This window comes from Malaclemys terrapin, chromosome 9 (assembly GCF_027887155.1).
Source record: "Malaclemys terrapin pileata isolate rMalTer1 chromosome 9, rMalTer1.hap1, whole genome shotgun sequence".
Classification (NCBI taxonomy): Eukaryota; Metazoa; Chordata; order Testudines; family Emydidae; genus Malaclemys; species Malaclemys terrapin.
In genome coordinates this window covers 75,737,407-75,749,842 of record NC_071513.1, presented here as the reverse complement: position 1 = coordinate 75,749,842, position 12,436 = coordinate 75,737,407, and positions in this window count along the sequence as shown.

The window sequence follows — 12,436 nt, the reverse complement described above, 5'->3', positions numbered from 1 at the left end:
CAGAGCTGCCGCCAGCACCAGTGCAGAAATAACGATGGCATGGTGTGGTATTATTACCCTTACTTCAGCTCTGCTGCCTTCAGCAGCCTTGGTCAGCAGCCACCACTCTCCGGCCATCCAGCTCTGACAGCAGCACAGAAGTAAGGGCGGCCCCCCTAAAATAATCTTGTGACCTCCCTGCAACTCCCTTTTGGGATCCCCAATTTGAGAAACACTGGTCTCCCCCCATGAAATCTGTATAGTATAGGATAAAAGCACACAAAAGACCAGATTTCATGGGGGAAGACCAGATTCCACAGTCCATGATGCGTTTTTCATGGCCATGCATTTGGTAGGGCCCTACACATTATACATGTAATTTCATTTTTATAATAAAATGTTAATAATTTTTTTAAAATTTGAACCAGGCCTATTAATGCTTTTTGAGCTCTCTCTCGCTCTACTATTCCAGTCATTTTAGTTTTCCTTGTATATGTTAATATATTCATAGCTGCTGCTTGAAGGTTATTATGACACATCATATTTAAAATAAAGGACTGATCATTTGTATTATAAAAAACCATACAAAAATATATGGTTTTGATGTTACATTCAACAGACTTGAATATAAAATTATTGATCTTAAATTTACACAGTCACACATACAATAACATACGGTCAAAATTGTGAAACTTCAGAGCCTAAAGTTAGGGACACAGTAAGTGGCCTGTTTTCCAGAGGGCTGAACACCCACAACTCCAACTCACTTCAGCACCTCTGAAAACATCAAAGACCCAAGTTTGACAATACTGACCTCCATGTGCCTATATAATGTGCATATTTAATGAACACTGTACCAGCACGTATATTTATACAATCCTTGGGGCTTAATCCTGCAGCCTGAGTAAGGGATGCAGAACCGGGAACGTGAGTTAGCACTTGAAGGTTCTGTCTGTCTGCATTGAAACCTCTATGCCAGGACAGTAAATAATCATTTCAAAGAAAAGAAACGGGTACTCTTTGGACATCGCTTACATTTTCACGAGACCGCTAGAAAATTGTGGCTGAGATTTTCAAAGAGGGAAGTTAGGCAACAAAATCCCACTGAATCCCAACTAGAGTTGGTTGCCTAAACATTCGATGGTCGCCCATCATCTTAAGTATACAATTGTCTGGGATTCACAGTTGGTGATTTGATAATGAAGTTATTATTTAGTATTTACTATAATGGTATAGTTAAAATTTGTAAAAAAAGAGAAAATAAAAATAGTATAAAACTCTTTAGTCATTTGTTCCCCTTTGGTTCACAAGACCTTATGTCAAAGTATCAAGACATTAAGATGAATGGAAAAAGTAGGATTATTTTCATAGCCAGATATGAGCAAATGGATGCTACCCATTGGTACCAGGAGTCTGATTAGGAAAGGAAAATATTGGATCTCAGACGGGTGGATCAATTCAAACGTAGTCACTTTTCTTTTTTATTTTTTTACAGCTTTAAAGAAATTCTCTGTAATGAGTGACAAAACGCTGTTTGCTCATTATTTTATTATAGTAGAGAGTGGGTATTAAAATTTATGATTAAAATAAAATTGTCCCCAGGCTACAGATCTTAAATCGAATAGGTATTCATTTGTTGGGTTCTTTTTATATTGATGAATCCAAAAAGTATAGATTAGTATGAATTACAAGCATATAAATACAGAGAGGAGCCTTGGAGGGCATATAAAATAAGCAACTGTGCTAGAAATTAGAAAATATTTTATGATGAACACAGCATAGATACAGTTTTTGTTTTTCATATTTTGCAGATTAGTGCAATTTTAAATTTAAACTGAAGTTGGAGCAATATTGATTAATTATTGCTTTTTTATTAAATCGATTTCCCACTTTTCCTGTCTGCATTGTGAGATTCATGGTTTTGACACAAGAGCACAATTAATGTGTTTGACCATATGTATTTCAAACATATCTTTTATACTACTTTGTTATGCCTTATAAAGGAAATTACTTAGATCTCAGGTTGCACTTTTCTAGTAATGTTATAGATAACACTATTTTTATCAAAGATGCCTTCAAAGATGCTTACTGAAGATGCCTTCAGCTAGGCATCAGTTCTGCAGAAAAGGACCTAGGGGTTACAGTGGACTAGAAGCTGGATAGTGTGCCCTTGTTGCCAAGAAGGATAATGGCATTTTGGGCTGTATAAGTAGGAGCATTGCCAGCAGATCGAGGGACGTGATCATCCCCACTGGTGAGGCCTCATCTGGGGTACTGTGTCCAGTTTTGGGCCCAACACTACAAGAAGGATGTGGAAAAATTGGAAAGAGTCCAGTGGAGGGCAACAAAAATGAATAGGGGTCTGGAGTACATGACTTATGAGGAACGGCTGAGGGAACTGGGATTATTTAATCTGCAGAAGAGAAGAATGGGGCAGGGGATTTGATAGCTGCTTTCAACTACCTGAAAGGGGGTTCCAAAGAGGATGGATCTAGGCTGTTCTCAGTGGTAGCAGATGACAGAACAAGGAGTAATGGTCTCAAGTTGCAGTGGGGGAGGTTTAGGTTGGATATTAGGAAAAACTTTTTTACTAGGAGGGTGGTGAAACACTAGTTTAGGTTAGCTAGGGAGGTGGTAGAATCTCCTTCCTTAGAGGTTTTTAAGGTCAGGCTTGACAAAACCCTGGTTGGGATGATTTAGTTGGGGATTGGTCCTGCTTTGAGCAGGGGGGTGGACTAGATGACCTCCTGAGGTCCCTTCCAACCCTGATATTCTATGATTCTATGACTGGTTGTATGAGTAGTTCAACAACAGAGAAAAGTCAAATCAACCTTGGCAGAATTCAATGATTACAAAGGAGGAGAATGTGTTATTCATTCATACTTGTTTACCTATCACTAAGGTAATGTCATATTCCTCATTTGTGTTCTAGTCTTGAACATTATTTTATAGTATCCAAAAGTATTCTAGGTTCTTCATTAAAAAAAACAGAAGGACACAGTCTATCTAAAGAGAGCTTCCTCTCTAAATATTAGAAATGACACAATAGAAAGGAAGTTATGGGGTATAATGGGAGGAAAATGAGAAGCATATCATCTACATTTAGTCTACTCACAATCGTTATAAGGAATAGAGACTTTCTAGAACAAATGAAATACTTGTGTCATGCACCCATGGGTGCAACAGAGCAAAGGAGGAAAACTGCACTGGATGCAAGATTATGAAGTAAAAATCAGGTGGCTGTCACTGAGGGGAAAAAACAGTGTCTCTTCATAGATATAGTTTGGGGGAAAAAGCAGCTCAGTAGCTAATGCTCTGCAAATTTTATGAAACACCTTCTCCAAATCGAACTTTTCTTCCGTTTTTAATGAAAAGCCAATGTTAGCACTGGTAAGGTGTCCATGCAGGACTCAAAATGCAGTAAGAACTTAAGTGACACTTTTAAGTATGACAGCTATTCAATTATTTTGAGTTTGTTTACACCTATAGTTGTGTCAAAATGTATTCATTAAAAAGCATTCTCCCAAACTGAGTATACGAATGGCACAGTACTTCCTAGGGACTTCTATTTATTTATTTAGGTGAGGGATTTGTGGAGAACTATGTATGGAAGCTTCCTTTCATTTCTAACTTACTACAAGCTTTTTTTCCATCTGAAGATGCTGCTCTCTGGTGTTCACCGTATACAGCATCTATTGAGCTGCCCAGATCAAGTGTTTAAAAAATTAGCTCAGAAGTACTGGACAAGTCGGACTTCACTAAGCTCGTATTTTCAGATATGTTTTAAAATCATTTTGGATTGTAACCCTTGTAATCAAATAGATTGTAACCCTTACAGTGTGTGCACTCAAGCAGAGATGTAAGCCACTCTCTTGTGCTTGCTTCCCACAGGCCCCAATTCAACAAGGAACTTAATGTAATACAGATCTTTCAGCATGTGGGTAATGACAATGACTTCAGAGACATATTGCCTAAGTAGCTGGGGGTACAGGTGGGAAGGAGAGGGGCACAGAGAAGCAGCCACTGCTGCCAGGCGGCTACTTTGCCTTCTGCACAGGTTTGTGCTCCTTACCCCTTTCCACACATGTTGGTCAGCATAGCTGAGCCAGTGCAGAAGAAGAAAAACTAAACCAGGAGAAGGACTGGCACAGATTACTTTTCCTATGGAGCAAAGGGGAAGCAGGGACCAAATTGTGGCATGGCTCTCTTAATTCAGTTCCTGCTGTGCACCTGGGGCAGTACAGCTATGCAGTCCCCTCACTTGGCAGACTATGTGATTATAATCCAGTCCCTTGTGCTTTTTTAGCTAAAAGTGCATTTATCATCAAGTAACACAGAATGCCTAAACTAAAACCAAAATGTGTTTTTTACTAAAGGGAATGAATTTCTTCAGTGTTTCCATATGGGGAAAAACAACAAACAAATGAACAAGTTACAAAACAGCACCTTCTGCATTTGACTACATTTCCATGTCCCTTTTGGTCTTTGCCCCCAGTTCTCATTGCCTCTCATCTTTGAGAGTCTATTTTTATTAGCTGGCCCTCAATTTTTTATTCACTTTCACGACTGAACTGTCTCTTCCGCTTTTCTCCCATTCTCACTTTTTCTGTCCCCTTTTAACTTCATTCTACTACATTCCAGCTAGTAAAAACAAAGTCTATGGAAGGCAGAAGACAGACAAAGAGAACAGGAAGCAAAGAACAAAAAAGCCCAAAAACAAACAAACAAACAAACAAACAAACAAACCAACCCCTAGTGCTTTGATAAAGAGATTAAACAGTTTCAATAATGTTAAGAAAAAACTAGTTAAGAAAAACGCCTGTCAGAATTAAGCTGCCATCTTAAAGAATAGATTATTAGGATTGTGCCATCTATTATTCCAAATGCCTTTGCTTTTGTAGTCCTCATTCCTGTAACTCAGTCTTCATTCCTATAAAGCATCACTAGCAATCAGTTTTTCAAGCTCCTCTGGCAGACTCTATTCTGTAGATTTCAAAGTTGGACTAGGAAAGAAGGAATTCCTTACACAGTTCACTTCCTGCAAACACTCAGGAGATCAGCTACTCCAAGTTATCAGATCATTTCACACTTACAAGCATCAGTCCTGCACCCACTGAAGTCAGTGGAAATCTTTATACTGACTTCCATGGAACCAGGATTAGGCACACAGCATGTAGATAGCAATTGATATAGAATAGCAGATATCATTATTTGCTATTAGGTAACTGCTTCTCTAGATCTTATGACACCTTGCAGGGATGGGTGAATCAAAAAAACCTTTCCAAACATTGGCTATCTTTTCAGCTATTATACATCCTACTGAGTATCTACCTCAGTCTGATGCTTTGATGATGAATATTTACAAAGAGCAACTACAAGAGGAGTGTGAATACAGGTGACATGAATGTTTGAGAAATTGAATAGATGGTGATGGATTTTTTTAAACTATTAAACTATTTTTTTAAACTATCAACTTTAGTTTTGATGATGAAGAAGGCTCATCCGACATAAATTTGCAATGAGAACCTACACACACAAAAAGCGTGACAATAACACTCTGGCCTGATCTATGGTATAAATACACTGATGTCACAACAGCTGAACGCGCCAGATCCCCAGGGGTGGTGAACATTGGCTTTGTCACTTCACTAACTTCAGTGGAAGTATACTGATTTGCACAAGCTGAGGATCTGGCCCCCAGAGTCCATTCATTTCTCCCTCCAAAAAAGGAAATAACTCACTTTGTCTGGAATCCAGAGATTCCTGCCTGCTCAAGAGTGAAGATTAAGTAATTAAGTTTACTACTGTTTCATCCAAGTATGGATGGGGAAAGTCTTTATCATTCCTGTAGACAATGGGCCAAGATCTGAATCCAGTTACACTTGGGCAATCTCCTTGACAGAGTGGTCTGTTCCCTTTTCTTTTAGCCATGACAACCCTCCCCCCGGCATTTTCTTTCCTTTCACCCTCCTTCTCCCTGACACCCAGCTGTATGAAGATTAATAGGTGCAGTTGTTTACATACCTGTAACAGAGTGACCTTCAAAGTGATTATGAAATGGGAGTCAAGAGCTCTTTCATCTTCATTAGCTTTATCTTCAGGCTGATCGGTCTTTGCTGCAGTTAGCTTTGTTTTAGTACAGCTCTTATAGTGTCTCTCTTACTTCTTTTACCTTTTAACATAGAACTGGTATTTTATATAACTATACAGAGTCCCTCCCTTCTCAGAGAAGAATACACCTTTTTATTTCTGACTGGGGGCACTGCATGTGCATCACTCTCAGGGGCAATTCTGCCATATGCCACAAGTAAGTTGGTAGGTCACACACTACCAAATAAAACAAAAGTTTGGATCTTTTCCCCTGGAAAACATGACATGTTTTAATTATAAAGGCACTGGACATGAAGGGCCAAACATGTTGTGGTTTCAGTGAACTTATACCACAGATCTGGCCAGTGTTATTGTCACACTCCGTTTAGGCAAGTTCTCATCTATGCATTTTAAAATGATATTCAGTTATTCGGTGTTATGAAGGGGAGATAATATAAACAGGCTACGGTGCATGAGATTGCTCACCAGTATGTACATATCCCTACACAGGTTACATAGAACACCCCGGTATATTTACATGCCCTTACAATACGTGCTTCTTCCATTAGCAAAGCTATTTTCAAGGGTAATACTTAATGAGGTCAATTAATTACTGTTGGTACAAAGGGCTGCACAATTGCATATCCTGCACCATTCAGGCTATTGAGCTTTAATTTCTGGCCGAAGCACCATAAGATCCTCCCCAACAAAGGCTTCCTGTGGTGTAACGCATCAGAGCATTCTCTCGTTACCCCCTCCCCACCTAGCTCTACCCACTGCACTAACAGGCTGTTGGCCCACCCCAATGAAGCAGATTGTGGGTATATCCTACAGACTTTCCATCACTAGGGTTATCATTGGTAAATGATGCAATGAGCAGTGACTCATGGTCCGAAGAATAATTCTTCAAAAGTGGTTGTGGACAAGTTCTCATGACCACATATCAATCCATGAAGATTTTTCACATCTAACCACATATTTTATTATTTGTGTATCATCAGTGCTTACAGGGCAGTTTGACAATGCTCGCATATGCAGTTTGAATTGAAAATGGATCCTTTCAATAGCAGAAAACGGTCAAATTCCAGGTCTGTCTAAAGAGCCAATCTAAGGTGGCAGTCTTGAGTGGTGTCTGCAGGTCTTGGGAGCAGTGAACCAGGCACTTTCAAAGAACTAATAGGGTGATCCATGAACAAAACAGCACTGGAGCACCTAGAAGCTTTAAGATACAAAATATTCCAGCTGCTGAGGATCCTATCATGGTATTCAGCCATCTGGCATGTGACTCTGTTTTGGGCTTTGCCCTAAATGAGGACATCCAGAGTTCATTGTGTACTGGAATATGAGACATATGAATGAATAAATGAATTAGTTGCAGCAGGTCTTGTCTTAATTTGATCCTCAAGAGTAAAGAGGAAGCTGGGAGAGGATTGGGAAGAAACAAGCAGATAGAAGGGCTTTCCTTGTAAGAGGAAAGTGATAATAACAAATGTGTTATCTTATTGGGCAGATCTGCTCCCTCCATATAGTCTGAGTGAGCGCTGTTGCTTTTATTAAAAAATAAAAATGACTTTTTACTCCTGTTACTTCTGAAGAGCTAATGAAACTATGGGGAAGTGAGCTGGATTATTTCCTGGCTCATGCATCATTAAAAGCAGTAAGTTCCAATGATAGAACTCTTGGTACTAGTGGTGAAATGAAGAGCATGAATTGCATAAACTGACTTTCAGATCACACAGTAAGTTTCTGTTGAGGTGGCAGTCAACTAATCTCTCTTAGGCTAGGTCTACACTACCCGCCTGAATCGGCGGGTAGAAATCGACCTCTTGGGGATCGATTTATCATGTCCCGTTGGGACACGACAATCGATCCCCTAATCGACGCTCTTACTCCACCAGTGGAGGTGGGAGTAAGCGCCATCGACAGGAAGCCGCGGAGGTCGATTTTGCCGCGGTCCTCACAGCGGGGTAAGTCAGCTGCGATATGTCGAATTCAGCTACGCTATTCACGTAGCTGAATTTGAGTATCTTAAATCGACTCCCCCCTGTAGTGTAGATGTAGCCTGTAGGTGGTTTTTTGTTTGTTTGTTTTAACTCAGCAAATCTGATCCGGAGTCAATGTTATATAGGAGATCAGACTACGTGATACAATGATCCCTTCTGGCCTAAAAATCGATGAGACAATAACCATTGCCATATTTACAACATCACTTTTCAGAGCAGAACTTCACTATAAGCTATCGGTCTCTACAGATGTCTCAGGTCCACTTCATCCCATTGTTAGGCATCTGCCATTTCCCATGCCTGCATGAGAGGGGTGTCAGATTAGCCCAGCCTGATCTTCCTCTACTCCTCTCTTCATTCCCATGCAAATGGATGGGAAATACCTTAGAGGGTAATGGCTTTAGGCAACTTAACACTCCTTGCAGGCTGACTATGAGGTTGAGGGGGAGGTAAACTGCTCAGGGTCACTTTTATTTTCTTCTAGCACACAAGATGAGGGTTTTCCTTTCTACCTGAAGCTGAGTGTCTCATTCTGAAGTGAGCTCAAGGAACCTGAAAATACAGTATTTTATGGGAGGAAGAACAAGGCAAGAAAAAGTACAAAAATACATTGTAATTTCATTTGTAGTTTTAGACAGGCTCCTTTTTGGAGCAGATAAAAACAACCCCACAGAAAACAGAGCTCAGTGACAAAGTGTATAATTAGCTCTTGCTGAGAGCATAACAATAACATTGCCTCTGCATTCCCAGGGCACAGCCAATATCACTTATTAACAGAAGAGAGATTCATTACTATAAGAAGCAGCATCCCCTCTTCATAAATTCACAGGTAATCTTTTGTTGTTATGGTTGCAGCATCTATGCCTGTGCAAGCTTTATGTTGTTTATAAAAATAGTTTTTATTAGTCTATTCTCAGTGAAGGTCAAGGAAAAGATAAGATTGGAGACTGAAGTCTTTTAAATGAAGACAGCATACATTGCAAAATGTTACAATACAAATGTCCCCATCTGTGGTATAAACCTTGACCTGGCTTTGGGGGTTTAGAAATAATTCACTCTATATGCTAGACTTTACCGACACCTTTTCTGACCCAGACCATAAAGCCATTTATTCCAGTAAATTGAGATGGTTTCCTAGTATGGACTATTTTCCACAAGAGATGCACTGCGACCAAACTTATTTTATGTAAGAATCCAGGGAAGACCTGACAGGCTGTGAAAGGCAAAGGCTTTATCCATTTCAACTTGACTGTTCAGTTTTCTAACTACGAGTTGCAGATTACAATGGCAGGAAAAGAGATTTCTATTCAAATGCAATGAAATGTGTTCATTGTCTGAAATAGGGTTTGGTTTGTTTTTCGGGTTTTTTTTTTTGAGCATTATACAAAAAAAGGAATAAAACACTGTTTGTCTTTAGGAATGTTACCTATATGTCAAATGGTCTCCAAGGAACATTCACTTAATATACCCAGAAATTTTATCTTCGGTGGGGGTCGGGGGGAGAGTGTCAGGCTCATAATTATTACCCCCAGTGTGTTAATATATGAAAAACAGCAAAAAAGAGTGTTGATTGATTGCTGTGAATTTATGGCAGCTGTAGCTTTTGAAGCATGAAATACATTAGCATTGTCTCCTAATGTCTTTGATAATTGTTCTGAGTTGATGCTTGTCTTCTGAACTAGGCCTGTTATTTATTCACAAAGAAGTCAGTGGCTGTAAAAATTAAACATGTAGTAAATAGAATGACCTCTATTTCTTCAGGAAAATGACATTTCTACAAAGGACAATAGAAGAAATAACTTACACAGTTAGTAATTGATACAGGTCTAATTTAATGTACATTGTCCAAATACCTTTGCCCTTTACAGCTTATTAACTGTAACAAGCTCCTGGTTGAATTTATTGCATCATTAGCCATCCAGTGTAACAGTCTTTTTGGTGTTAGAAAGTCTGACAGTGAAATATTGACACTGTTTAAAGGAATGTTTCTGTGATATGGTGTCTGGTTTGTAAGGCACAATAGATCATTTTCTTAAATCGCTGTCTGTAAAGGACCTTAAAATAATAAATAATTTCACACAGATACTCAAATGCCACACTTAGGAGGGTGTGTATCACACCTCAAATATAACTGATCAAAAGAAGATTGCAAAGTATATTTATTCCATGTAACAGAGGGGAGAAAAGGAATTTTGATAAGAAAAGATTTGTAAGACAACGCACCTATCCAACTGATAAAGAAAGGACTCCGGCATTCAGAGTTTTATCATCTGCTACTATTTCTATTACCATTGTGCCTAGAACCAGGGTCATGGAACAGGACACATTGTGCTACATGCTGTACAAACACAGAACAAAGATGGGTCCTGCCCCAGGGAGCTTACAGTCCAAGCATAAGACAAGAGGCAACAGCTCGTAAGAGACAAACAGGGGTGTAAAAGTAAACAATGAGACAATGATAGGCAGGGTCTTAGCGGACTAGCAGTAAATGTCATTTTTTGTAGGCATCATGGCAAAGGAGTTTTGAGGAGGGATCTGAGGGATGATGAGGTAGATTTGTGCATGTTTAAGGGTGTGGGACAACTCTGGAGAAAGCACAAATTTTGTGTGAAGATTTAACAATTGGGCAGTGGAGGCTGGCATCATGGTCTGATTGCAGGTGAGCAGACAGCTTGAGAGCAAGACAGCTTGGCAGTATGGAAACAGACTATGAAGGATCTTGAAAGTGAATACAAGCAGCTTATGGCAGATGTCATAGAGAAGGGGTAGTCAGTGGAGGGATTCAAAGAGAAAAAGATGACAGAGTCAAAGCAACATCTAGGTAAAGGATTTTCGCAGCAGCATTCTGAATGAATGAGGGAGGCAAGATTGTATTTGTCAAGGCCAGGGAGAAGGATGATGCAGTAAATCAAGACACTGGATGATGAGAGATTGGATGAGAGTTTTAGTTGCGTGCATGGATAGGAAAGGACATATCTTAGAGTTGCTAGGCTGAAAGAATCATCAAGATTTAGATATAGCCTGGATGTGAGGACTTGTTATTTATGAAGAATTCTACAAAAGCACTCAAACAAAATGGAGAAGCTAGAACAGGTTTACAGGATTTCAAGAAAGGCATGGGAGGCAATAAAAAACAAGAGCAGTTTTTTATGCTTCTTTTATGTTATGTGTAAAAGAAGATGGCTTAAGGGCTAATGGCAACAGGTACAGTACATCAATATGAGATGTAGTAAGTGGCAAAATTAGCAGCAGTGACATTAACTACTCTCTCTTGATTTTGATTCAGTCTGTGCAAAGAAACCCTCCTCCTAAGAGTAATACTGTAGGAGTTGATGAGCCATGCCTTTCTCCCACTATGACATGGAATATATATTAATGTCAGAAAGAGCACACACAGATTATCCACTGGAGAAGTAGAAATAACAATCAGTGAATCCCCTAAATAGGCAGAAGCTATCTTCCATATGATTTGGATTTGGCCATGGCCCCTGTTGATTTGTAAGTTTAACAGTATGTCTTCACTGCACAGTTGACCTGGGCTCTAACCTTCCTTCTGTTCACAAAGAACTGACCTGAGCATGGTGGTGTTTTTAACCTGAACTAGCCTGAACTAGCAGGCCTGGCTGGGGCAGTAGGCTAAAGATTAAGTACTGCTGTCAAGGCTGTATGCCCACTTTGAACTTTAGGGTACAAATGTAGGGGCCTGCATGAAAACTTCTAACCTTAACTACCAGCTTAACCTGGTCCGCTGCCACCATTTCCAATGGATTCCCCCCCTGGGAAGCCTTGAAAAACCTTCACCAATTCCCTGGTGAATACAGACCCAAACCCCTTGGATCTAAAACAAGGAGAAATTAACCATTCCCCTCTTTCCTCCCACCAACTCCTGGTGAATACAGATCCAAACACCTTGGATCTTAAAACAAGGAAAAATCAATCAGGTTCTTAAAAAGAAGGCTTTTAATTAAAGAAAAAGGTAAAAATCATCTCTGTAAAATCAGTATGGAAATTAACCTTACAGGGTAATCAAACTTAAAGAGCTCAGAGGACTCCCCTCTAGTCTCAGGTTCAAAGTACAGCAAACAAAAATAAACACTCTAGTAAAAGGTACATTTACAAGTTGAGAAAACAAAGGAAAACTAACACGCCTTCCTGGCTATTTACTTAAAAGTTTGAAATAGGAGAGACTTGTTTAGAAAGATGTGGAGAACCTGGATTGATGTCTGGTCCCTCTCAGTCCCGAGAGCGAACACACTCCCAAACAAAGAACACAAACAAAAACCTTCCCCCCCCCCCCCCAAGATTTGAAACTATCTTGTCCCCTTATTGGTCCTTGGTCAGATGCCAGCCAGGTTACCTGAGCT